General features: G+C 51.7%; 1 protein-coding gene across 8 annotated transcripts in view; it reads left to right on the top strand.

The window, feature by feature from the left end:
• The first annotated feature begins 538 nt into the window (after positions 1-538).
• LOC119956767 (protein mono-ADP-ribosyltransferase PARP6) overlaps positions 539-27,968 on the top strand; it is a 133,373-nt gene continuing 105,943 nt past the window's right edge. For 3 of the 8 annotated variants that reach the window (XM_038784152.1, XM_038784151.1, XM_038784156.1), the window contains exon 1: positions 540-738. The gene's annotated coding sequence lies outside the window, so the exon portion shown is untranslated. Of the gene's footprint in view, positions 739-27,968 lie in introns of all 8 variants that reach the window. The other 5 variants (XM_038784148.1, XM_038784149.1, XM_038784147.1 and 2 more) reach the window with 2 other exon arrangements.

The raw sequence follows: 27,968 nt of genomic DNA, 5'->3' as shown, positions 1-27,968 counted from the left end.
AGGCAGCAGTGCTAGCCACTGTGCCATCCATGTAAATAGTAAATCAAAGAGGACGATATAAGCTTTCTGATGGTGTAGGAACCCTCAGAAACATTTTAACCAGGGTTTTTTTTTTTCCGTTTGCCAGCGATTTAAGTGAATAACTCTATTAATTTAAAATGCACAGGCAGCAATATAAAATGCTTCAGGTACAGTCTAACCATTTACAACAAGGGATCACTTGATGAATGTGAGGGATTGCTGAAGCTGATTACACTTTATGGCTTCCTCACATTTTCTCATCCCACTGTTAAACACTGCATCTGGCACAGAGATAGCTTAAATTATTTTAAAACAAGCTGCACTTCAAAAGGGGCTGTTTTAAGAAAAACAGGCAGCCTTACTCTGGGTGCAAAACAGGGCGGAACGCCAATAATTCGAGAGAGAGAGAGAGATGGACTCAGCATAGAACACCATGGATATTAAAAAAAATCCCATCCTGTCATTGTTGTCTTCTCACTCTCTTTATATGGTTAGGGGTTTGGTAGGTCATTCTGGCAGTCACGTGATTCGCTCAGCACCGAGCATGCCTGAAGCTAACAGTGCAGCTCCGAGTCCAGCTAAATACAAACGCCGAGAGGGCACGGAGCTTTAAGATTCCTCCCTGCCGTCTTTCTCGGTTCCTCTCCCTCTCTCGCCTGCGTCTCTCCCCGTCTTAGCGACACAGCCTGGAACGGGTAAACAACACCGTGGGCCACAGTAAGTACCCATCCTTACTTCCCCTGGCGAGGGGGAGCTTTGATCAAAGAGAAAGGTGACAGCAGGCACTGTTGTCGAACAATGTTAAAACCCACCAACCAGTCTGTTCCAAGTGAAATGCTCCCCCCACCCAGTCCTTCTCCTCCTTTGTTGGAATCCAATTTCTGCTAATCCTTCACCGTGTATTCATTAAAACAATTGATTTCTTTATTTTGGTAGTGCTTGTATAGGGGTGGGGGGTGGGGGATTTGGTTGAATTGAGGCACTATCACTGTTTGTCGACCAGTTATTCCCAGATCTGAAGGGATGACATTCTGCGTGGATCACATCCCTCTCGAGACATGCAGTCCCTTTCCTCATCCTGCGCCTCTCTGTTGCCAGTGGCGGGGGGGGGGGGGGGGGGGGGGGGGGGGGTGAAGGATAATTGGGGAAAGAGTAAACCCAGCCCGGCCACCCAGTTTTCAATTATTTTTAAAATGGCACGGGTATTGTGAGCAAGATAATTAGATTCAATAAACAGGCAGGGAGGGAGAAAAAAAAAGGGAATGTTGTGCCTCTTTATTGGGTCTTTCCATGCATTGATTCAGTCAACTGAGCAGGCCCATTGTTGTCACAACATGTTGGTACTTTATAATCCCCTCACAATTATTTTTAGTCTGATTTTTAACCCGATGTGATAGCCATATCGTGCCAGTGAAATGTCATCGGAATGGTTGGAAAGCATTTTGTTTGAGTCAATTGTTTAGTGGCAATTTTACAAGAACCTGAGACGGGAGAAGGCTGAAAATTGACACAGACTCCGGAATACAGTGCCCGGGGTAATCCGGTGCCATTGCACCTAGTGTGCTGTGATCCCGTGCACCCAGAATGGGCCGCCCCCCGTTCGGGCACGGATTACAGAGACAGCGTTGTTTAATCTAAAACCGTCCAATTTGTGTCATTCGGTTCAGCGCTGGCAATCCGCTGTGAAAATCGGGTGCTGTCTTAATAATTCAGTTTGTCCTTGATGCGACCATCGATTCACGCGAGACAAGAGTTGAAGTGGACCGTGGCTTTAATCGACTCGAACAGTGCCTGCCTGCGACTGCTCTGCTTGTGAGAGCTGCCTACAGGGCAGCTGCTCTTTATACCTCCCCTCAAGGGGCGGAGCCAGGGGCGGAGCCCACAAGGGCACCAACATGATACATTCCGTGTAGTACAGTACAATGGTCCATAAGTGGAGCCCATTTGGGCAACAATGTGACACAATGTAATACAGTGGTGAATGGTTAGTACAATACGTTCACCACAGTCCTGCTTGAATTTGGTAGGCCCGACTGTTTGGAGAGGGGCTTTGCACCCTGCTGTCGGTTTGGGCGGATAAATCCCAAATCTGCAATTTGAGATGCATGCAGAGGAAGTGGAGAGAGTATTTAACTCCAGGTCCGGCAATGGGGGAGCAGGGGCAGGGGGAAGCACGGGGTAGTGAAGGTTGATGATTCTGAGCAGCAAGGAATACGACAGAAGCGATGATCAAAGGCATGCATGTGGGGGCCAGGTGGAATTGGCAGTGGAGGGGGTGAGATGCGAAGAGACCATCGAGATCAGCGGTCAAGACTCTAGACTCGAGTATTGACGCACTATACTAGGTGAGAGGGTGATGGAGAATCAATGGCTGAGGGACAGTGGTGGGCCCGGAAGACACATGGGGATATCAGAGTTCTGAGTGCAGCCCACAAGACATTTTGTTGACCGTCGCCCACTCACGGAGATGCCATATTCCGCTAATTTCCATCCGCGTAGCGTTTTTGTTCCTACCGGTTTGAAAATGAAATGAAATGAAAATCGCTTATTGTCACGAGTAGGCTTCAATGAAGTTACTGTGAAAAGCCCCTAGTCGCCACATTCTGGCGCCTGTCCGGGGAGGCTGGTACGGGAATCGAACCGTGCTGCTGGCCTGCTTGGTCTGCTTTATAATCCAGCGATTTAGCCTTGTGAGCTAAACCAGCCCCTTGACGGAAGTGATTCCCACGTGTAGTGAGGTGCGTTCTGATTGCTCACAACATTTTAAAAAAATAAGTTTAGAGTACTCAATTATTTTTTTTTCCAATTAAGGGGCAATTTAGCCTGGCCAGTGATGAACTATCAATTATGATGAGACGAGGGTAGAGTGTAATCGAGGCTTTATTACGCAGAGATGTGTAGCCTCCCGCAGCTGCTGCCGAAATGGCCGCAGCTTGGAGAGCCCACACATTTATACTCCGCCTACTGGGCGTAGCCAGCAGGCAGGGATCTACCCCCGTACCTGTAGTACAGGGGCCTTACCGTAATACACCTCATATGCGATAAATACAATACAGCAGTGGTGACTACCACAGCCAGTCCACCTATCCTGCACATCTTTGGGTTGTGGGGGCGAAACCCACGCAGACACGGGGAGAATGTGGCCCAGGGCGGGGATCTGAACCCGGGTCCTCAGTGCCGTAGGCAAAAGCGCTAACCACTGCGCCACGTGCCGCCCGATTGCTCACGTCATTGACTGTGAGAGCCGTGAGCGCCCTGTGCCTCCAATCAAAGCATAAATACTTCTTTTGTTTTTACCATTAGAGGTTGATGATGGTTCTATTGACACATAAATGATGAAGTATTTTCTATAGCTCATTATGAAATACTCGGCGTGTATTAAATGTATTCAGTCTTATGCAAGGGTCATGGTTAGTGAACGAGCCCCGATTTCAATCTTGTCGCCCACTGAGCTGAAGGAGGACCCTCATGCGGCCTACTCGCTAGCCGGGGTCACTGCCGGGAAAGCTCAGGCTGTAGAGGGCAGTTGTGAGTGAAGCCTGCTTTTGGAACCATGCGAACCTCCAGGGATAGTCAGTCATTCATACTGAAACACACCATTGGCACCAGTTCCTCCTGCCACATGGTACTTTCAGACAACAGGAGGCAATTATCTCTATGAAGGAGATAACTGAATTTCTCTGCACCATCTGTATTAACACCAAGCCGAGCGTTACATACTCACCTGTTGAATTGCCTCCTTGGCTGTGAGTGTCCCTTGCTGCAAACTCAATTGGCCTTTTTATTTAACTCTTAACGTTCTTTCAGCTCGAGATTTACTTTGGGCAGTTGGGCATGGTGAGAGCAGCCGCTAAATCAGTCGATTTCTCCATTTTTTTTCTCCTAGAATTCCGGCACGCTCTAGCCACCTCTGCGAAGAATCGCAAGCAAGGGACTTGCAAATTGTTAAATCATGGGCGGCACGGTAGCAGAGTGGTTAGCACTGTTGCTTCACAGTGCTAGGGACCCGGGTTCGATTCCCAGCTTGGGTCACTGTGCGGAGTCTGCACGTTCTCCCCGTGTCTGCGTGGGTTTCCTCCGGGCGCTCCGGTTTCCTCCCACAAGTCCCGAAAGACGTGCTTGTTAGGTGAATTGGACATTCTGAATTCTCCCTCTGTGCACCCGAACAGGCGCCGGAATGTGGCGACTGGGGGCTTTTCACAGTAACTTCACTGCAGTGTTAATGTCAGCCTACTTGTGATACTAATAAAAATTATTATTAAGTGCTAAATTTTTCTTTATGTCAAGTTGGAACTGTTCCAACTCTGGCTATTATGGGCTACATACCCAGCTGCACATGGTGTACTCAGTGTTGCAATGAGCTCTGCAATTGGGATTCCTTTTGAATGTACGGTCCAAACTGGTGTTTGCCATTCCTGATTCACTGCTGGTGCTGTTTGGTGCCTGTGCGTGGGCTGTTCTGAGCATCGGGCAACTGACACTTAATTTCCTGCACAGTGACAGGTGCGACAACCGTGAGTTTCTGCTGTTAAGTTGGGCAGTGCTTGCTGTGTTTAATGTGTTCTGCTGCCGCGTTTGCCCCTTGTGTTTTGTGAACTTCACTGTGCTGATTGCCAATGAGTCCCACCACTAAGTGCTTCCCTAATTGAAGGAGCCGTGCTTGTGGTCGAATGCACAGCAAAACTGCATGTGATGCAGTTGACTCACCCGGGCGAAATGCATCATTGCTAATGAACCTTGGCGCTGTCGTTGCTCAGTACTATCAGGGGCGGCATCTATTATCCCTGGTGCAAAGCCCCGCATGGTGGCAGAGAAGGATCATGAACAACCCGTGATGGCTGGTACCACACTAAGCTTGCCAGTGATGATGCGCATCCCTCCATTGGGAGAATTTATAAGAGGTTTAAGAAACCTCCAATCATGATTACCAAGAGTTTATTTGGCCCGAGGTTCCATCGTGGACTTCAAAACCCAGCACAACACATTTCTGAAAAGATGCTTCTGTGGGACTGATGAGCTGAGTGACAGTGTAGATGTTAACATGATTCCATGTTCAGTTGCTGTTAGCAGTCCTCCAGTAGGTTGTTCAAATCAGATTATGGCACATAGCTCGATACTGGACTTTTCCAAAGACTTTATGGTGAAACAGTTGAGAAACAGTGGAGAACCTTCCAAGCGATTTTTCACAGTGCTCAGCAAAGGTTTAAACCAACAAAAGGAAGGACGGTAGAAAGAGGGAAAATCGACCGTGGATATCTAAGGAAATAAGGGAGAGTATCAAATTGAAGGAAAAAGCATACAAAGTGGCAAAGGTTAGTGGGAGACTAGAGGACTGGGAAATCTTTAGGGGGCAACAGAAAGCTACTAAAAAAGCTATAAGGAAGAGTAAGAAAGATTATGAGAGTAAACTTGCTCAGAATATAAAAACAGACAGTAAAAGTTTCTACAAATATATAAAACAAAAAAGAGTGGCTAAGGTAAATATTGGTCCTTTAGAGGATGAGAAGGGAGATTTAATAATGGGAGATGAGGAAATGGCTGAGGAACTGAATAGTTTTTTTGGGTCGGTCTTCACAGTGGAAGACACAAATAACATGCCAGTGACTGATAGAAATGAGGCTATGACAGTTGAGGACCTTGAGAGGATTGTTATCACTAAGGAGGGAGTGATGGGCAAGCTAATGGGGCTAAAGGTAGACAAGTCTCCCGGCCCTGATGGAATGCATCCCAGAGTGCTAAAAGAGATGGCTAGGGAAATTGCAAATGCACTAGTGATAATTTACCAAAATTCACGACTCTGGGGTGGTCCCGGCGGATTGGAAATTAGCAAACGAGACACCACTGTTTAAAAAAGGAGGTAGGCAGAAAGCGGGTAATTATAGGCCAGTGAGCTTAACTTCAGTAGTAAGGAAGATGCTGGAATCTATCATCAAAGAAGAAATAGCGAGGCATCTGGATAGAAATTGTCCCATTGGGCAGACGCAGTATGGGTTCAGAAAGGGCAGGTCGTGCCTAACTAATTTAGTGGATTTTTTTGAGGACATTACCAGTGCAGTAGATAACGGGGAGCCAATGGATGTGGTATGTCTGGATTTCCAGAAAGCCTTTGACAAGGTGCCACACAAAAGGTTGCTGCATAAGATAAAGATGCATGGCATTAAGGGTAAAGTAGTAGCATGGATAGAGGATTGGTTAATTAATAGAAAGCAAAGAGTGGGGATTAATGGGTGTTTCCCTGGTTGGCAATCAGTAGCTAGTGGTGTCCCTCAGGGATCAGTGTTGGGCCCACAATTGTTCACAATTTACATAGACGATTTGGAGTTGGGGACCAAGGGCAATGTGTCCAAGTTTGTAGACGATACTAAGATGAGTGGTAAAGCAAAAAGTGCAGAGGATACCGGAAGTCTGCAGAGGGATTTGGATAGATTAAGTGAATGGGATGGGTCTGGCAGATGGAATACAATGTTGACAAATGTGAGGTTATCCATTTTGGTAGGAATAACAGCAAACGGGATTATTATTTAAACGAGAAAATATTAAAACATGCTGCTGTGCAGAGAGACCTGGGTGTGCTCGTGCATGAGTCGCAAAAAGTTGATTTACAGGTACAACAGGTGATTAAGAAAGCAAATGGAATTTTGCCCTTCATTGCTAAAGGGATGGAGTTTAAGACTAGGGAGGTTTTGCTGTAATTGTATAAGGTGTTAGCGAGGCCACACCTGGAGTATTGTGTTCAGTTTTGGTCTCCTTACCTGAGAAAGGACGTACTGGAGATGGAGGGTGTGCAGAGGAGATTCACTAGGTTAATCCGAGAGCTGAAGAGGTTGGATTACGAGGAGAGGTTGAGTAGACTGGAATTGTACTTGTTGGAATTTAGAAGGATGAGGGGGGATCTTATAGAAACATATAAAATTATGAAGGGAATAGATAGGATAGATGCGGGCAGGTTGTTTCCACTGGCGGGTGAAAGCAGAACTAGGGGGCATAGCATCAAAATAAGGTGAAGTAGATTTAGGACTGAGTTTAGGAGGAATTTCTTCACCCAAAGGGTTGTGAATCAATGGAATTCCTTGCCCAGTGAAGCAGTTGAGGCTCCTTCATTAATTGTTTTTAAGATAAAGATAGATAGTTTTTTGAAGAATAAAGGGATTAAGGGTTATGGTGTTCAGGCCGGAAAGTGGAGCTGAGTCCACAAAAGATCAGCCATGATGTCATTGAATGGCGGAGCAGGCTTGAGGGGCCATATGGCCTACTCCTACTCCTAGTTCTATGTTCTTATGTTCCCCAGGTCCTTTTCAAAAGTTGTGTGCCAATCTTCCAATCTCAAATCCCTTTAAGTATGCTCCGCCACATACATCTATCTTTTGTTTTTTACCGATATGGTGTCAGTACCATATGGTTTGAAAGCGCACTTCCTGTTGAAGGCCTTTGCCTGATTTATTTTAGTCCCAACTAGGGCTGGGATTCGAAATGGGACAGGCACAATATATACCAGCTGGATCCCCTGCTCCCTTTCTCACCCTCCCCCCGCCCCCGCCAACCCACCTTTGGTGAGGCGGCGCTGGAGATTGGCAGGGCTACTGATGTACCATCAATTCACTACAAGACGAAGAGAAAGAGTGAACAAAGGCTTTATTATCCAAGGACTTGCCTCCCTGTGACTGCTGTAACAATGAGCGCCGCCCAGAGGCGGCAGGTCGATATACCGACGGTGGGGTGGGGGGGAGGAGGAGCCAGAGGCGGATCCCACCAGGGTTCCAGTACAATACATGGAAGGAGATCATATTACCATTCCCTGGCCATAGGCCACAGTACTGTACAGACAACTTATATTATGGTGAATACATTCACCATAGCTACCAACCGCATGCATCACGTAGCCCTCCAGGCAAACCCAGCGGGTTCTCCTTGCCCAGCCACAGGCCACCCTGTGGGGGGGGGGTGGGGGGTGGGGTGTGTGCGCCCCCCCCCCCCCCCCCCCCCCACCACAGTAGTGGCCTGGCTGCTCCTTTCAAAATACAAAGCCTCTGATCAGCCCTCGAACTTTGAGAGAACACGCCCCCCCCCCCCCCCCCCCGGCATCCTCCCCACCACCACCACTGCCCCACCTCTATGGTCCAATCCTTCGGCCATAATTGGATGTCCACAATGGGTGACTGTTTCTCTCCATGGTGCGGGCTTCAGGCCTCAGTTTCTGCCAGACCGCAGGGCACGGAGGGAAAGTTCCTACCCAAGTCTTTACTTACCAGGAAGATCCCCCCCCACAAAAAAAATATACTTTAATCATCACATTTATAGGTAAACTGCATAACAGCTCATAATTGACGGTCCATAATTAGCGATATGTGTCAATTCTTTCAATACAGTATGTGGCACTTTGAGGTGCCTCATTACACTAGTGTAGTCATGGGCGTGACGGTAGCACAGTGGTCAGCACTGTTGCTTCACAGCGCCAGGTTCCCGGGTCCGATTCCCGGCTTGGGCCAATGCCTGTGCGGAGTCTGCACGTTTTCCCCTTGCCTGCGTGGGTTTCGTCCGGGTGTTCCGGTTTCCTCCCACAAGTCCCGAAAGACGTGCTTGTTAAGTGAATTGGACATTCTGAATTCTCCCTCCGTGTATCCGAACAGGCGCCAGAATGTGGCGACTAGGGATTTTCACAGTAACTTCATTGCAGTGTTAATGTAAGCCTACTTGTGACAATAATAAAGATTATTACTATTAATGTTTACAATATTCATTCCCATCAAACATGCTGCCTCTCAGTATGCAGATGGTCTGAGACGGTAGGGAGATTTTGCTTTAAAACTACAGGAGCGTTGGGGGATTAAGACAAGGCGATGTGGCCCATTGAGTTTTCCTCCTAATATGTGTACACTGATTTGCATAACCTTGTAGGTCTAGCCTCTCAATACCTTATTTGGTGCATCCTTGCTGACATTTCTCGATGGGTTTTTGTTTATGCGGCCATCTTTGAAAGCTTCAATTTTCTGTCAGGTCCTTTAATGAATCCCGTGTTAATTATCAGTGACTATCCGTACCTTTTGCACACAAGCCCTTGCGTAGCTCCTGTGAGACCTTTTGAATCATGGACGGTACCATTCTTTCAAGCTGTGGGGGAGTTTTGGGGGTGGACAATCATAAGAACGAGGAGCAGGATTAGGCCCCTCGAGCCTGCTCTGCCGTTCATGGCTGATCTTTTTGTGGACTCAGCTCCACTTACCCGCCCGCTTACCATAACCCTTAATCCCTTTACTGGTCAAAAATCTATCTATCTTTGCCAGAAAAGTGTTCAACGAGGTCACCTCACTGTGCAGAGAATTCCACAGATTCACAACCCTTTGGGTGAAGAAGTTCCTCCTCAACTCAGTCCTAAATCTGCTCCCCCTTATTGTGAGGCTCTGCCCCCTAGAACATAGAACATAGAACATAGAACGATACAGCGCAGTACAGGCCCTTCGGCCCTCGATGTTGCACCGACATGGAAAAAATCTAAAGGCCATCTAACCTACACTATGCCCTTATCATCCATATGCTTATCCAATAAATTTTTAAATGCCCTCAATGTTGGCATGTTCACTACTGTTGCAGGTAGGGCATTCCACGGCCTCACCACTCTTTGCGTAAAAAACCCACCTCTGACCTCTGTCCTATATCTATTACCCCTCAATTTAAGGCTATGTCCCCTCGTGCTAGCCACCTCCATCCGCGGGAGAAGGCTCTCGCTGTCCACCCTATCTAACCCTCTGATCATTTTGTATGCCTCTATTAAGTCACCTCTTAACCTTCTTCTCTCTAACGAAAACAACCTCAAGTCCATCAGCCTTTCCTCATAAGATTTTCCCTCCATACCAGGCAACATCCTGGTAAATCTCCTCTGCACCCGTTCCAAAGCTTCCACGTCCTTCCTATAATGAGGCGACCAGAACTGTACGCAATACTCCAAATGCGGCCGTACTAGAGTTTTGTACAACTGCAACATGACCTCATGGCTCCGGAACTCAATCCCTCTACCAATAAAGGCCAACACACCATAGGCCTTCTTCACAACCCTATCAACCTGGGTGGCAACTTTCAGGGATCTATGTACATGGACACCGAGATCCCTCTGCTCATCCACACTACCAAGAATTTTACCATTAGCCAAATATTCCGCATTTCTGTTATTCTTTCCAAAGTGAATCACCTCACACTTCTCCACATTAAACTCCATTTGCCACCTCTCAGCCCAGCTCTGCAGCTTATCTATGTCCCTCTGTAACCTGCAACATCCTTCCGCACTGTCTACAACTCCACCGACTTTAGTGTCGTCTGCAAATTTACTCACCCATCCTTCTGCGCCCTCCTCTAGGTCATTTATAAAAATGACAAACAGCAACGGCCCCAGAACAGATCCTTGTGGTACGCCACTCGTAACTGAACTCCATTCTGAACATTTCCCATCAACTACCACTCTCTGTCTTCTTTCAACTAGCCAATTTCTGATCCACATCTCTAAATCACCCTCAATCCCCAGCCTCCGTATTTTCTGCAATAGAAAATAGTTCTAGTTCTAGTTTCACCCGCCAGTGGAAACAACCTCCCAGCTTCTATCTTACTATACTCATTAGCGGGTGGTCGCCGAAGAAGAATCATGAAAAATAACGAAAAATAGAAAATGCTGGAAAAACCTGGAAGGCCTGGCAGCATCTGTGGAGAGAGAGAAAAATAAAAGAGTTAACGTTTCCAGTCAGTATGACTCTTCTTCAGAGACAGAAAAATGGGTCGGATTGTACGCTGTCGAAGAGAGGGGTGCAGCAAAGTAGGGGGGCAGAGGGGTGCAGCAAAGTAGGGGGGCAGAGGGGTGCAGCAAAGTAGTGGGGCAGTGATTGGTGGGTGCTGCGTGGGATGACAACGAAATGTGTGGGTCATGAGACAGAGGGAGCGTTAATGGCTTGACAAGGTGCTAGTAGTTGTGTAAAGTAAGGGGCTGGATCTCTGCACCCCGACGCCAAAATCGCGTTCGGCAACGTTGTGGAGAATCTGTTTTGGCGCACGGAATCAGGACCAGCTCCGGTTTCGCAATTCTCCGCCTCCCCCCCCCCCCCCAAAAAAAATCAGCATACTCGTGGAGTATGCCGTGCCGAGTGTCCACCGCGCCAGGCCATTGCCTGAGGCGTGTTCCACGATGCTCCGTCCCCAACTGGCCGAATTCCCGACGGCGTGGTTCTAACATGGTCCCACCGTCCGTGAACCTGGTGTGGCGACTGCTGACAGTCTGGGGCCTCCACAGTCGGGGGAGGGCCGATCGGAAGGCGGGGGGGGGGGGGGGGGGGGGGGAGGCTGGAGCTGTGAGCTCCACGACAGCTGCCTGCTAGCCCTCAGCAAGACGGTGAATCTGTGGCCTTTTGACGCCAGTTTTCCTGGCGTAAAAGACCAGTTTCCCGATGGCATGGGGACATAGTCCCACAAACGGAGAATCCCGCCCAAGGTATTGGAATGTATCAATGAAAGAATAGAGATCTTCAATCTGCAGTATTTTGCTTTGATGAAAAATAACATCCTTGCCTCACTTTATGATGTAATCAGCCAGCGCTCACGCAGCTTTGACACTCAATCTAGCTTTCTTGTCAGCTATTTTTAGCCAAAATTTCTAATTCCACAGCTTGACTCTCAAGATTCTTCTAAATTTATGAGGCTCTCTTGGCTTATTCTCCTCTTCTTAAGTGTGGAAAGGGCTTTGTTCCCGGCTTCTCTTGACTGTATCATGGTTTTAGCATTGTCATGAACCAATGTGCGGGCCTCAGAGTCAGCACACGGGAATGCTGGGAAGGGCGTACCTCCCAAATTGTCCAAAAACACACTTCTCACCCTCCCTGCTGGTGAAGATGAGTCCCTGGTGCCGAGATGCAGAGGAATTAAAGGTCATGGTGAGTGGGCGGGCAAGGGGAGCTGAGTCCACAAAAAGATCAGCCAGGATCTTATTGAATGGCGGATCAGGCTCGTGGGGGTCAGGTGGCCTACTCCTGCTCCTAGTTCACATGTTCTTATTGTCCGTGCTGGCTCCAATGTTTCAGCTCCATGCTTGATTTTCCAGGTAAATGTCCAGGAGTGGTGTTTAAAACCAATGTATTCACCCTGGACTTCCTTACAAATTGATGACACGTAAAGGCTTGCGTGATCTCTTGCTCCGAAAACTCTTTTTGTGAATGTGGGAATTCATCGCACGTTGGTGCAGGAGATGACGCTTGTTGTCCTTTTGGGGAAAAGTGAGGGAGAATGGGTGGGATTTCCCGGCATTCCCCACTGCCGACTTTTGTCCTGTCCTGTTGAAAAGTCGCTGGACGTTTTGGCTGGGCTGGCGAATCTCCCAGGGTCAGCGTTGACGTGACGGGGCTGGAGAATCCCAGCCAGTGGTACTGCTGAAGAATGTTGCCATCTGGTGCACCGAGGGCAGAATTCTCTGTTTTTCTTTCTTTCAACGTTCTGGCTCAGGTGAGAATGCCCTAGTGCCAGGGGGCAGTGCCAGGGGTGAGTGCCAAGGGGCACTTTCAGGTTACTGCCTAAGCATGTCCCTATGCCCCCTCCCCCGGTGTGGGGGGAGGGGGGGGGGATTGTAGTCACCTGTGCTCCCCTGGCACCTTCTGCTCACCTAATTTGTATTGCTCCAGACCTGGTGTAAACCGCGCTGCCATTACGTCAAGTCAAATCCTCCCACAGTCCAAAGATGTGCCGGCTAGGTGGACTGGCCATTCTAAATTGCCCCTTCGTGTCCAAAAATGTTAGGTGGGGTTACAGGGTTACGGGGATAGGATGGAGGCATGGGCTCAAGTATGGGTGCTCTTTCCAAGGGTCGGTACAGACTCGATGGGCTGAATGGCCCCCTTCTGACTACAAATTCTACGATTCCTAATTATAACCTTTTCTGACAGCTCCTTCTCGTTGACATATTGTTGGTGGCTCCATCTCTTAACGGAGAAATTAGACTTACGTCTCCATTTGCAAAAAAACGTGCTTCCCTTTCAGCTTCACGAGACAGACTTACAAAGGGATCAACTCCAATAATGGCCAACTGAATGAGCAAACGATGACATTTAAAGCATTTTAGACGTAGCCGTCAGCCAAAAGGTAAAGGAAATTCAGACATTCGCTGATAGGGTTGGTGAGACTGCAGCTACTGCATTGACGTAACCCATCTGCTCATGTACTTCCATCTCTACAATTAATTGTAATAAGTTATTTTAAATGATTTATATTATAAGAAGGTGGCACGAGGAGAACGCTTACCCTGTGACATTAAAGGGATGTGACATTTATAAACATTATGTGGAGAAAGGTTATCGTGCTTTGAATATTTCAAATGGAAATAAGAGCGAGGGTTTTAAATCAACGTTTTTGTACTCCAAATATCTGATTTCATCTTCATAACACTTCTACCTCGTAGTATGGGGCGTGTACTCCATGGATATTTTTTCACTGTTGCATACCCATCCTGGTAGAGAATTGTAATAGAATTCAATACCGGTTTCAGGAGAAGACAACACTTCTCCAGCACCTTGGCTGGTAGAGCAGCACCTCCAAATCCCATTACCTTCATCACCTCGAAGACCAAGGGAAGTAGATGTATGGGCAGGGCAGCAACTTCCCCTTTAACTCGCACCCAACATCCTGACTTGGACATGTGTCACTGCTCCATCATTGTCGCTGTGTGGAAATTCTGGAATTTCCTAGTTAACAGTGTCATAATATACACCAGAATATCATGGTGCAGACACACACTGATGGACACACACAGGAACCAATCAACAGGTACAAACACCGCAGCCAATCACCAGTTAGAATACACACACTATAAAGGCAGAGGGCACCACGGTTCCCGCTCATTCTGGGTGCTGCCTCTCAGTGTAACAAGAACTCATCCAGCCCAGCACAGACTTACACCACGTGCTGAGAGAATCAACTGGTTCGGACAAGGCTTAGGTCTCTAGTTTAAGTTAGCATCATTTAGACCCACAGTCATCGTGTGTTAGTTAGTTAGAAGTAGTTAATAAAATTGAGCTGAACCTTCATCAGTGTTGGAAGTGTCTGTTCATCTCTCAAGTCTACACTAGCCAACAGCACTGAGGAAGTGACTTAACCAGGCGAACTGCGGCATGTTCACTAGGAACATAACCAGGGGAATTCTACTGCTTGAGGAATTTTAAGTTTAAATTATATGGTGCTTTGGTAACAGTTGATAGACTCAGAATCTATCCTGCAACTCTAATGGAGCTGGAATTGCCTCAGCCTCTCCATCTTTCTTGGCTTTCCTGACCCCACTCTCTTCACGTCCCCTCGTACTTGACTCTCCGACCTGAGGAAAAAGCATCAGACTCTCCACTCTGTCCATGCCACTCATAATCTTGTAGACCTCCATCAGGTCGCCTCTCAATCTCCGTCATTCCAGTGAGAACAGACCGAGTTTATCTAACCTCTCCTCAAAGCTAATGCCCTCCATATCAGGCAACATCCCAGTGAACCGCTTCTGTACCCTCTCCAAAGCATCCACATCCTTCTGGTAGTGTGGCGACCAGAACTGTATGCAATATTCCAAATGAGGCCTAACTAGGTTCCTGTACAGCTGCAACATGACTTGCCAATTTTTATATTCGATGCCCCGACCGATGAAGGCCAGCCTGCCGCATGCCTACTTGACCGCCTTATCCACATGCGTTGCCACTTTCAGTGATTGGTGGACATGCACTCCCAGATCTCTCTGCATGTCAGTACAATAATGGTGAAATTATTCGCTGATGCAAAAATTAATGTATAGTGGTCCTTTGCATCCTCCAGCACGATGGTTATTTGTCAAATGGAAGCCCTATCTAATCATACCATCGGTAAAAAAGGAACAGAATAAATATAGGAGTTTTGTCAATTACTCTGAAATATTATGAAATGAAAATTGAAATGAAATGAAATGAAAATCGCTTATTGTCACAAGTCGGCTTCAATGAAGTTACTGTGAAAAGCCCCTAGTCGCCACATTCCGGCGCCTGTCCGGGGAGGCTGGTACGGGAATCGAACCGTGCTGCTGGCCTGCTTGGTCTGCTTTAAAAGTCAGCGATTTAGCTTGGTGAGCTAAACCAGCCCCTATATAGAACATAGAACATACAGTGCAGAAGGAGGCCAGTCGGCCCATCGAGTCTGCACCGACTCACTTAAGCCCTCACTTCCACCCTATCCTCGTAACCCAATAACCTCTCCTAACCTTTTTGGTCACTAAGGACAATTTATCATGGCCAATCCACCTAACCTGCACTTCTTTTGACTGTGGGAGGAAACCGGAGCACCCGGAGGAAACGCACGCAGACACTGGGAGAACGTGCAGACTCCGCACAGACAGTGAACCAGCGGGGAATCGAACCTGGGACCCTGGCGCTGTGAAGCCACAGTGCTAGCCACTTGTGCTCCAAGCTGCCCCACTGAACAACAGTTGCCGGGATTGTCCATTGTGAGTCCGTCCCACGACCACTGCGAACGAGCATGGAAAACCTGGCACTCAGCCAACATTCCCGTTCACTGCAGAATCCCCCTTATCCCCCTTCCCCCATATCCCCCCTGCCCCCTATCCCCATCAGCGTGTCTAACCACGCATGCTGTATTGTGCATTGCAGGACCAAATGTCGAGCCACCCGTCCCAGCGGACCGCCCCCAGGATGATCCAGGGCGGCCGCGAGCCAGGGACAGACCCGGAGCACCAGGGAGACGACACCCCTACCTAGTGCGAGTGCAGCGACACTGGCGGGCCAGACCCAGCGACGAGGGGGGGCAGCCACAGGAACAGGCCTGCGTCGCAGCCGGCCCAGGACACCGACGCACACGACACCCACACACAGGGGACGGATGGACACGACACCCACACACAGGGGACGGATGGACACGACACCCACACACAGGGGACGGATGGACACGACACCCACACACAGGGGACGGATGGACACGACACCCACACACAGGGGACGGATGGACAAGAATTACCACTCCAGTGGACCCTTGACTTTGGGTCAGATGAGGAGCATGACACTACGCCACTGCTTTCTCCTACACCCTCCATCATCGCAGAGACACTAACCTCGGTTGGGCACTTTAGCGATGAGGCATCTGTGACACTAACGGTGCGCACAACACAGCCGTCCCGGTACAGCAGGTGGAGGCAGGAGCAGCTGAGGGGCCGGGCAGTCCGGCGCAAGCAACCATCTGTTGCCCAGACGGGTCCCGGGTTCCTGGAGTTACCACACCCACCCATAGACCCGATGCAGTCACGGACCAAAGGACGATCGAAGGGGATGACGGCCGGCTTGCGGCAGCTGCAGACGCAGGTGGAGGAATCCATACGCATGCAGGAGAAGGGAGTGGTGCCGGAGATGCGTGCCACCCAGGCCGAAACCGCACGGGTGGCATCCACAGTGGAGGCAATGGGTGCGATGGTGCCAGACATGGGGTCGCAGTATGCAAGGCCTGGGGAATACCGTGCGGGCGGCGTCTGTGGCCCAGGACATGGCTTCCCACTCACAGGAAGCCATGAGCCAGAGCCAGCAGCAGATCGCAGAGGTGCTCAACGCCGTGGCCCAGTCTCAGCAGGCCATGGCGCAGCCCCAGCAGGCAATGGCTCAGTCTCAGCAGGCCATGGCGCAGTCCCAGCAGGCAATGGCCCAGTCTCAGCAGGCCATGGCGCAGCCCCAGCAGGCAATGGCCCAGTCTCAACAGGCCATGGCGCAGTCCCAGCAGGCAATGGCCCAGTCTCAGCAGGCCATGGCGCAGTCCCAGCAGGCAATGGCCCAGTCTCAGCAGGCCATGGCGCAGTCCCAGCAGGCAATGGCCCAGTCTCAGCAGGCCATGGCGCAGTCCCAGCAGGCAATGGCCCAGTCTCTGAAGGCCGTGGCCCAGTCACAGCAGGCCATGGCGCAGCCCCAGCAGGCAATGGCCCAGTCTCTGAAGGCCGTGGCCCAGTTTCAGCAGGCCATGGCGCAGTCCCAGCAGGCAATGGCCCAGTCTCTGAAGGCTGTGGCGCAGTCCAAGCAGGCAATGGCCCAGTCTCAGCAGGCCATGGCGCAGTCTCAGCAGGCAATGGCCCAGTCTCAGCAGGCCATGGCGCATCCCCAGCAGGCAATGGCCCAGTCTCTGAAGGCCGTGGCCCAGTCTCAGCAGGCCATGGCGCAGTCCCAGCAGGCCATGGCGCAGTCCCAGCAGGCCATGGCGCAGTCCCAGCAGGCAATGGCCCAGTCTCTGAAGGCCATGGCGCAGTCCCAGCAGGCAATGGCCCAGTCTCAGCAGGCCATGGCGCAGTCCCAGCAGGCAATGGCCCAGTCTCAGCTGGCCATGGCGCAGCCCCAGCAGGCAATGGCCCAGTCTCAACAGGCCATGGCGCAGTCCCAGCAGGCAATGGCCCAGTCTCTGAAGGCCGTGGCCCAGTCACAGCAGGCCATGGCGCAGCCCCAGCAGGCAATGGCCCAGTCTCTGAAGGCCGTGGCCCAGTTTCAGCAGGCCATGGCGCAGTCCCAGCAGGCAATGGCCCAGTCTCTGAAGGCTGTGGCGCAGTCCAAGCAGGCAATGGCCCAGTCTCAGCAGGCCATGGCGCAGTCTCAGCAGGCAATGGCCCAGTCTCAGCAGGCCATGGCGCAGCCCCAGCAGGCAATGGCCCAGTCTCTGAAGGCCGTGGCCCAGTCTCAGCAGGCCATGGCGCAGTCCCAGCAGGCCATGGCGCAGTCCCAGCAGGCCATGGCGCAGTCCCAGCAGGCAATGGCCCAGTCTCTGAAGGCCATGGCGCAGTCCCAGCAGGCAATGGCCCAGTCTCAGCAGGCCATGGCGCAGTCCCAGCAGGCAATGGCCCAGTCTCAGCAGGCCATGGCGCAGCCCCAGCAGGCAATGGCCCAGTCTCAGCAGGCCATGGCGCAGCCCCAGCAGGCAATGGACCAGTCTCTGAAGGCCGTGGCCCAGTTTCAGCAGGCCATGGCGCAGTCCCAGCAGGCAATGGCCCAGTCTCTGAAGGCCGTGGCGCAGTCCCAGCAGGCAATGGCCTAGTCTCAGCAGGCCATGGCGCAGTCCCAGCAGGCAATGGCCCAGTCTCAGCAGGCCATGGCGCAGCCCCAGCAGGCAATGGCCCAGCCTCTGAAGGCCGTGGCCCAGTCTCAGCATGCCATGGCGCAGTCCCAGCAGGCCATGGCGCAGTCCCAGCAGGCCATGGCGCTGTCCCAGCAGGCAATGGCCCAGTCTCTGAAGGCCATGGCGCAGTCCCAGCAGGCAATGGCCCAGTCTCAGCAGGCCATCGCTGGGGGCATTGGCGCCAGTCCCCAGTGCTGGCCGGCGTCGCCCAGACACAGACAAGGATGGCCAACTCCCTGAGTTCCATGGCTGCAAACATGCAGACCTTTGTTGAAAGCAGAGCGGGCCTCCAGGACTGTCGGGGGGGGGGGGGGCGTCGGATGCTCGGTCCGTTCGCATCCCAGACCCATGTAGAGGTCCGGGGGCCATCGGGCACCCCGAGGGGTGAGGAGGAGGTGCTGGTGCCTCGTTCCAGGTCCCCCTGTAGGGGAGGTCCCGGAACACCACGACACCTTGGACTCCCCCCCCCCCCCCCCCCCCGCCCCCCCCTTCCGTCCCAGGTGCATCTGGTGGGCAACATGCAGGACAGGCTGGCAGCTCACCATCCCAGTCGCCCAAGCCGCAGCCTGGCCCATCTAGGCCTGGCTGCCCCAGGAAATGGCCGCCAAAGGGGTCCCTAGTCACAGAGCAGAAATTACAGGAGTTCCCCCTCCAGTTCTGCTGTACCGTCTGGGGAACCACCTAGACGTAGTCAAAGGTCCCATAAGGCCAAAAAATTAGACACTGTGTAAGTTGGCACGGGTGCAGGGCAGAGATTAGTTATAGGGCTAGGGCACGTGTATGAACTGTTTGTTATTAAAATCACTTTCACACCTACAGAAGCTGCCTTTATGCTCTGTCCGCTGCGTGCGGGGGTGTGGTGTGAGGTAAGCGCCAGTATGTGTGTGAGGGATGAGAGAACGTTGGCCTCAGGTGAGTGCGCCCCCCTCCCCCCGGGTCACCCTCGCTATCCCCCCGGGCAGACAACGGGACCGTGCGCTGCAGTGTCACGGCCGCATGGAGGGACGGTCCGGGTGGAGGGTGGTACTGTGGCCATGGGTCAGACATTGTCCAACGATGTAGAGCCCAGAGCTCATCGCAGATCGGGCTGTCATCATCCTCCATGGCCTGCAATAGACACGCTTCCACCGGCGACCGGTGAGCCCGGCCCGTTGTGCCGCAGGTGGATGTGCAATGGAGGGGTGGTGTGCATGCGGGTGGGGTGGGGGTGGTTGGTGTTGGGTGGGCGGGGTGAGGGTGGTAGGTGTTGGGTGGGTGGGGTGAGGGTGGATGGCGTTGGGTACGTGGGGTGAAGGTGGTCAGCTGGTGCCGTAGTGTGCAGTCTGTGCCCATACTTGGCAATTCCCACGCCCCCCCACCCCCCCCCCAGTCCGTGAACCGTGCGGCTATCAGCCTGTCCCGTGCCTGCTGGCCCAGCCGGTAACGGTGGGCAGTCTCCCGTCTGATGTGTTGGGTAAGCTGGGTCTACGTGGACTGCGTTTGATGCAGTGAAATGAAATGAAAAATGAAAATCACTTATTGTCACGAGTAGGCTTCAATGAAGTTACTGTGAAAAGCCCCTAGTCGCCACATTCCGGCGCCTGTTCGGGGAGGCTGGTACGGGAATTGAACCGTACTGCTGGCCTGCTTGGTCTGCTTTAAAAGCCAGCGACTTGGCCCAGTGTGCTAAACCAGCCCCAGTGTAGAGAGAGACAGGCTTCCAACACTTGAAGAAATGCAGTACGATATTATTGAACAACTAACTATAATACATGCTTAACTGTGTTTTGACACCATGCTGACTTGACTGGAGGCCTGAGGCTAACCTGACCAGACTATCTGACTACCACATGGTGTTTGTTCTAGTTGCTGCTCACGAGCTCTGACTGTCTCAGAGGCTGGATCCCGAGAGAGCGGGAAAACTGGTGCCCTCTGGCTTTATAGTGGTCGTGTCCTGTCTGGTGATTGGCTGCTGTGTTCTGTGTGCTCACTGGTCATCCTGTGTGTCAATCACTGCCTGTCTGCACTCCATCATATACCTGGATGTATATTATGACACCGTCCATGTCCAGCCCATCTGTCCTGACCATTGTCTCCATCCTCCTCATCTGGGGAGGTCTGCACCTTGTCTTGCTGCTCCTCCCCTTCCCCCTCCTCTGCCTGCAGCACATCGCCCCTCTGCTGGACGATGTTGTGCAGGACACAGCAGACCACAACGATACGGCCGACCCTATCTGGCGGGTACTGGAGGGCCCCTCCAGAGCTGTCCAGGCACCTAAAGCGCATCTTTAGCAGCCCAAAGCACCTCTCTATCACACATCTGGTGGCTGCATGGGCATCGTTGGAGCGGTTCTCTGCGTCAGTCTGTCTCCTCCGTATAGGTGTCATCAGCCACGACCGCAATGGGTAACCCCTGTTGCCCAGCAACCAGCCCTTTAGCCGGGGGAGGGGGGGGTGTCCCTCGAACATGGTGGGGATGAAAGATTGCGCCAATATGAATGAGTCATGTACACTGCCTGGGTACCGGGTGCAGACGTGCAGGATCATCATGCGGTGGTCGCAGACCGCCTGAATATTCATGGAATAGGTCCCCTTCCTATTCGTGAACATGGCCCTGTTATCTGCAGGTGGCCGCACGGCGACGTGCATCCCATCGATCGCCCCCTGGACCATGGGCATCCCGGTCGCCCCAGCGAAGCCCGCTGCCCGGGCATCCTGGCTGGTCCGGCCCACAGGGAACTGGATGTAGCGGTCCACAATGGCATATCGGGCACCTGTCACTGCACGGATGCACCGATGCCTGTGAGATGCCGGACAGCTCTCCACTCGGCACCTGGAACGACCCCGTGGCATAAAGGTTCAGGACCACCATAACCTTGACAGCCACGGGGAGAGGGTGTCCTGCACCCAGTGCCACGCGGTGCCAGGTGTGCCAGCAGGTGGCAGATGTGAGCCACGGTTTCCCGGCTCCTCCTTCATGCCCGGTCTGTGAGGTCCTGGTACGGCGAGCGGGGCCAGTACACACGGGGCCTCATCGGGCGTCTCCTCGTCCTCCTCGTCCTCCTCGTCCTCATCCTCGTCCTCGTCCTCCTCCTCCTCCTCCTCCTCCTCCTCCTACTCATCATCCTCCTCCTCATCATCCTCCTCATCATCCTCCTCATCATCCTCCTCCTCCTCCTCCTCCTCCTCCTCCTCCTCCTCCTACTCATCATCCTCCTCCTCATCATCCTCCTCATCATCCTCCTCCTCCTCCTCCTCCTCCTCCTCCTACTCATCCTCCTCCTCCTCCTCCTCCTCCTCCTACTCATCATCCTCCTCCTCATCCTCCTCCTCCTCCTCCTCCTCCTCCTCCTCCTCCTCCTCCTCCTACTCATCATCCTCCTCCTCATCATCCTCCTCCTCATCATCCTCCTCCTCCTCCTCCTCCTCCTCCTCCTCCTACTCATCATCCTCCTCCTCCTCCTCCTCCTCCTCCTCCTCCTGTTGGGCAGCCCTCCAGCCTGGGTGCCTGCCTCCGCCGCCTCCCTGGCACGCTGCTGCTCCTTCTCCCCCACGGCAACATGTAGAAGTGCGGCTCCCGCCACGGCGGCCAACACCGCTGGGTGACCACCAAACATAAAGACCTGCAGAGGGTGGGGGGGGATTGACGACATGTCATCATTGCCCGTACATCCCCCCCACCCCCCCACCCCCCGCACCGCAGTCAGATGCCATGGGCTGCATGGTCGCGACTGTTGGAAGCTGGCACCTGGCCAGGCGGACACCCTCCCCAACACCCCCCCCCCCCCCCCCCCCCCACTCCCCGGCACTGGCTCTCTCCGCCCCGGTACGTGCCCTCTCCTGCCCGGCACGCCCCCCCCCCTCCCTTCCCAGCACACGCCCTCTCCTCCCCGGCACTCGCCCTCTCCTCCCCCGGCATGCGGCCCCCAACCCACCCCACCCTCCCCAAAACTCCTCCCCCCCCCCCCCCCGGCACGCACACTCCAACAGGTCCTGCGCCCCCACCCACCAACTGCAGTCGTGCCGTCACTTCTAAGGCCGCCCCACGCCGAGCCCTACCTCCACCCTGGCCGGCATCAACCAGCATGACTAGTTGATGCCGTTAAATAGGTGGTTTGATTTAGGACTTCGGCCCATCCGGCCTGGAGAATTCGGGCGGCCCTGGGGCCCATTGCGCTGCCCCGGTCCTCGCCATTCTCTGAGGCAGGTGGCACGATTCACGTCGACGTGAATTTTGGGGGGGCCGGAGAATTCGGCAGCTGGCGGGGGCGGGATTCATGCCCCCCCCCCCCCCCCCCCCGGCAATTCTCCGACCCGGCGGGGATCGGAGAATCCCGTCCCCTATCTTTTTTAATGGGAGAAATGATGCTGTAAAGATGATTCTCACTCACTCACGCTCGCTCCCCCACACACACATACTCGTGTCTCTCGCATATTCACACTCCTCTCTCTCACACACTAACACCCTTTTCTCACACACATTCACCCCCTCTCTCTCTCTCACATACTCACCCCCACTCACACACACTTAGCTGCTGTCTCATGCACACTCACCTCCTCCCTCACACACTCCCCTCTCTCTCACGCACACTCACACCCTCTCTCATGCACACTCGCCTCCCTCTCATGCACACTCACCGTCTGCCTGATACACATGTTCACCCCCTCTCTCACACACACATTCAACACCTCTCTTCTCACACACACTCACCCCTCTCTCTCACACACATACGCGCACACTCACCCTCACACATATTCTCCCTCCTGCACCTACACTTTCCGTCACATGCACAGATACGCTCCCTCACATGCGCACACACACACACGCGCTCTCACGCACAGCTGATATCTCCAAGAGGCCTTGCTCTGCTAGGCTTATTTTATCGCTGTGATTATTTTTGAAATTAGCCGGCTTCCCCTTTCGAACCGGTGCTTGCCAGTGATGTGGTGGCCGCCTGCTCCATGGAACCCCCCCCCCCCCCGCAAGCCCTTCACAGACCCCGAGGGGATCCACAGACCCCAGTTTGGGAACCACTGACCCAACATTCGCTGCATAAGCTCAATTATAAATGATAGGCTAGCAGAAAGCTTCCAGCGTCATTCAGCATGAGCCCCGCTAGGAAGAGGGGAGGGCTGGTGGAACAGCAGAAGAGGGGGTGAACTGCAAGACAATTTATATTTTTGAACGTCAAGTTTTGTCAGCTGGCTCATCCTTAATTTTCTTCACACTCCTTTTGATTCCAGCCTCCCCACATAGATCACTTTGCTGTGTGTTTGTGCCGCTTGCTGTTCAGTGCTGAGATGTGGCAGTGTTTCAGAACCCAACTCCTGTGGAAGTGGATCAGAATCCAAATGTATAACATCACGACATCTGTATATGTGCCAGCTTCAACAACAGGCAGAGTTCAGTACAACCATCAGTTCTGAGTCCCATGGAGATTGGCACAAACACATTAGCAACTCTAAACGAGCATTAGCAGGCGCAGCGTAAGCCAATGTCATGAGACCTTTGCAGGTAAAATGACCACATTCATAGACAGAGCGTTGCCAAAACACAGTTGAAAGGTCATTCGTATTTACCGGGACTGTGGCAATTATTCACCCGAGATTTGAGCGCACAATCCGAGGCTCACACTCCAGTGCAGCGCCGAGGGACTTTCAGAGGTTCCGGGCGCGATTTAACCGGGAAATAAATCTATGTCCGGTTTTTGAGGGATGGCGTTTTCATTGGACTCGGTGAGTATCTTAGAGTCATTTTCAGTAGGAAAGGCTCTTTGCAGATCGGGGTGCCATTTTGTTTCTGTGCCCCGATCTCTCCCCCAGCAACCCCCCCCCCCCCCCATCACCATTCAGCAAGCTTGTTTTCAACCTCCCTCCTGCCCCCCTTCCATCAACCACAGGGAGGCACCTGGGAACCCCCCCCCCCAATCAAACTTCCTGCCCAATCTCGTACGGTCCCCATCCCCCCCCCCCCCCCCCCCCCCCCCCCCCACCACCCAGGCCTGGTCCCTGGCAGTGCCAACCTGTCACCCAGGAAACCTGGCACTGGCACCCTGGCAGTGCCCCCTGACAGCGTGACAGTACTACCCTGGCACCCCCATCCCCCTCCCCAACCTCCCCACCCACCCCACCCCACCAACCTCCACTTGTGTATCAGTCAAGTGAACCTTCTCTGAATTTGCTTCTACTGCACTTACATTATTTTGTAAATAAGGCGATCAAAATTGTCCACAGTGCTCCAGATGTGGGCCGAATTCACCGGCCGCTCACAGGCGGCGGGATACTCTGGTTTCACCGGAAGTGCATCCCAGTCCGCTTGTTTCCCGAGGGGAGGTGGGGGGGGGGGGGGGTGGCTTCAATGGGCGCGTCAACGAGAACATGAAGCTGGGAGGCCGAAGAATCTTACCCGTCGTCTCACCAATGCCCTGTTACAAAACATCCTCACTTTTATATTCCACCCCCCTTTCCGATGAGCAAGAACATTGCATTTGTCGTCCAAATCATCTGCTGTGCCTGCATACCAGCGTACTGAGATTCATGTCCCAAGATACCCAGGTCCCTCTGTACCTCACAGTTCTGCAATCTCTCCATTTAGATGACAATTTAAGTTTGCTGATGTCCTCACCCGTTTCCTCACCCTACAGGGATAGGATGGGGGAGTGGGCCTGGGTAGGGTGCAGAATCAATGGGCTGAATGGCCTCCTTCTGCACTGTAGGCATTCTATGATTACCACTACTCCGTTTAAACTTCTTGAAAGGTGCAATGCTTGCTGGCGTGTGTGGAGAGGGCGGATGAGGGGGGCGGTGTGCGGGGACGTGGATGACGGGTGAGGGGGGAGGGTGGAGGGCGGGTCTATAACTAGCGGTCACAAATTCAGAACAATCAGCCAGTTAGTTAGGACTGAGATGAGGAAAATGTTTTTACAGTCTTAAAGGAATTAAGGGACATGAGGATTGTGCAAGAAGATGGAGTTCAGCTCGATCAGCTACGATCCTAGTAAGTAATGGAGTAGTGGGCATTCACCATCGGCAGGACCGGAACATCCCACCAGTGGGATGGGCCAGGAAATTCAGCCTTTTGTTTCTTGATGGTGATTATGTCACTGAGAGAAAATGCTGCTCCTGCAACACGTGGGCTCCCTCTGTACATATTGAAATCCTTGTCCTGAATTTATGCCTGTTTTCTTTGGGATTGAGAAAATTTCAATCTCTCTGCCATTGGGAGCCAAGGTGTCTTCCTTGTTAAGACCCTTGGGATATTTTATTACATTTGATGCTCTCTAAATTCTTGTTATTAATTTGGAAGTGATGAAGTGGCAAGGAGCAGTCTTGGCAAACTGGGTTATGATTCATCCTGTGTTTTGTGAAAGCAAAAACCTACACAGAATTTAAAAAGAAAAGAAAATAGTTTTGCCCTATTTCTAAAAAAGAGTTTATCTCTCCATATTTAAAGAAGGATGACCCTGTGTTGGAGGTAGTGCTCTAGATTGGTCCCTGGAAAGAGAGAGTTGTCCTATGTATAGTGTATTGGGTTAACAGAATGGCTAATGAGTGATATAGACAATGATGTATCAGTTGTTAATCTTGGAATCCTGGTATAATGGAATGTACGCTTTAGATTGTAAGTGAGAACAGCTGCCATTAATTGGGAAAAGGTTAGGGAATTATTCTTAAGTATATGAGAACCGATTTACACTGGGCAGTGGAAGAAAAGGGCAGCTGTGCCAATGCTCTGTAAATAAACCCGAGAAAAGAACTGGCTCCAAATTAATCCTTGACTCAATGAATGAATAGTGAGTATTAAACATCAGTGACATCAAAATACATGTGCTCGACTCTCTCTCTCGAGAGATGATGGAACACTCTGTACTCATTGGCGACAGAACTACTCTGTAACTTATCTTATAATAATAATCTTTATTAGTGTCACAAATAGGCTTACATCAACACTGCAATGAAGTTACTGTGAAAATCCCCCAGTCGCCGCACTCCAGCGCCTGTTCGGTTACACAGAGGGAGATTTCAGAATGTCCAATTCACTTAGCAAGCACGTCTTTTGGGGACTTGTGGGAGGAAACCGGAGCGCCCGGAGGAAACCCCCGCAGACACGGGGAGAACATGTAGACTCCACACAGACAGTGACCCAAGCCGGGAATCAAACCTGGGACCCTGGCGTTGTGAAGCAACAGTGCTACCCACTGTGCTACCGTGTATATGTGTTAGTGTTGGGTGGGGTTACTGGGTTGTGGGGATTGGGTGGAGGTGTTGATCTTGGATAGGGTGCTCTTTCCATGAGCCGGTGCAGACTCGATGGGCCGAATAGCCTCCTTCTGCACTGGAAATTCTATGACATGTCTATGACATCGCAGAATCACCCCCATAGTCTCAATGAACTAGTTTGAAGCAAGTACTGGAGTAAGACTACAGTTTCTTTGGGTAGGATCAGTCGAGCGTCCCAGAAACCAACAACCGCACCCAGGGCATATAAACATTATGAAATGAGGCTCGGAAGAGGGGAGTAAATTAGAGACAGAAAGATTCGGGGAGGGAATTCCATAGCTTAAGGCCGAGCCAGTTCAGCGTGTGGCCATTACTGGTGCGTCAACTGAAATCAGGGATGTGGGAGTACCCAGAGCTGGAGGGGGCGCAGTGATCCTGAAGGGTTGGAGGGCTGGGGAGGGTTATAGAGTTTGGGAGGGGCCAGGGCATGAGCATTTTAAAACTGAGCTGTTGTCGAGCAGAGGGGTGTTGTGAACGGGACTTGGAGGGTGTCAGGACACAAGCAGCAGAGTTTTGGATGTGTTCATGTTTATAAAGAGGTTATGTAGGCTGGGCCTGTACCTAATGTAGTTTAGAAAAATGAGAGGCAACCATTTTGAGACATATAGGATGCTCCGGGTAGATGCTAAGAGATTGTTTCCCCCTTGTGGGAGAGTCTAGGACCAGAGGGCCAAATCTCAGAGTAAGGGGTCGTCCATTTAAGACAGAAATAACTGTGTTAATATCACAACTGTAAGAACTGCAAGGATTAATGAAGTGTCTAGAGTAGCCACCAGAGGAAGCTACAGTTACAAGTATATTAGGCAGTGATGCTAAGCCTTGTGGGAGAGTATGTGCAGGAGTTAGCTAGAGAGAGTCAGAAGTACAAATAGTGTGAGTGAGAGCAGATCATAGTTTATATCAGTATAAAGATTAACTGTAACTGAGTATAGTTTAAATGTTAATAATCAACTGCGTATTCTTTAGGAGTATGTGTCATATACAAATTAGTAGTGTCAATAAAATTATAGCTTTGTTTAAGTTCAAGCAATCTGTGGTCTTTGTGAACACTACGCCAACCACCCTGAACTAAGCAACACAAAGAACACCACAATGAGAAGGAATTTCTTCTCTCAGAGGGTAGTGAACCTGTGGAATTCTTTACCGCAGAGAGCTGTAGAGGCTGGGTCTCTACACCTCAAGAATGTGAGCTACCCAAGAGGTTAGGGGGCGGAATTTCCTCCCAATTGGAGGAATTCCCCACCGGATATAAATCCCAATGGAGTGATATGCATTAACAAGTGTATGTGTAAATATGTATAGCCTCCGACCAGTAGGTGTCAGGTAAGTAGTAGCACGTGACACCGTAGCTTGGAAGAGTCTTGGGGAGAAACCATCGTGGTTAGTCGGGTTTGTGTTAGTTCCAGTTTGATAGCATTAGTTTCCCACCCATAGTTTATTATACTACAATAAAATTAGCTAGTCTTGAACTAGGGGGGGTGATTCTCCAAAATGGAGCGCAAGTGTTCACGCCGTTGTGAACGCCGTCGCGTTTCACGACGGCGCGAAACGGGCATGGGGACGACCGA

Source organism: Scyliorhinus canicula, chromosome 24 (assembly GCF_902713615.1).
Source record: "Scyliorhinus canicula chromosome 24, sScyCan1.1, whole genome shotgun sequence".
NCBI lineage: Eukaryota > Metazoa > Chordata > Chondrichthyes > Carcharhiniformes > Scyliorhinidae > Scyliorhinus > Scyliorhinus canicula.
Note: the sequence above shows the minus strand (reverse complement) of the source record. Positions and strands in the feature narration are given on the sequence as shown.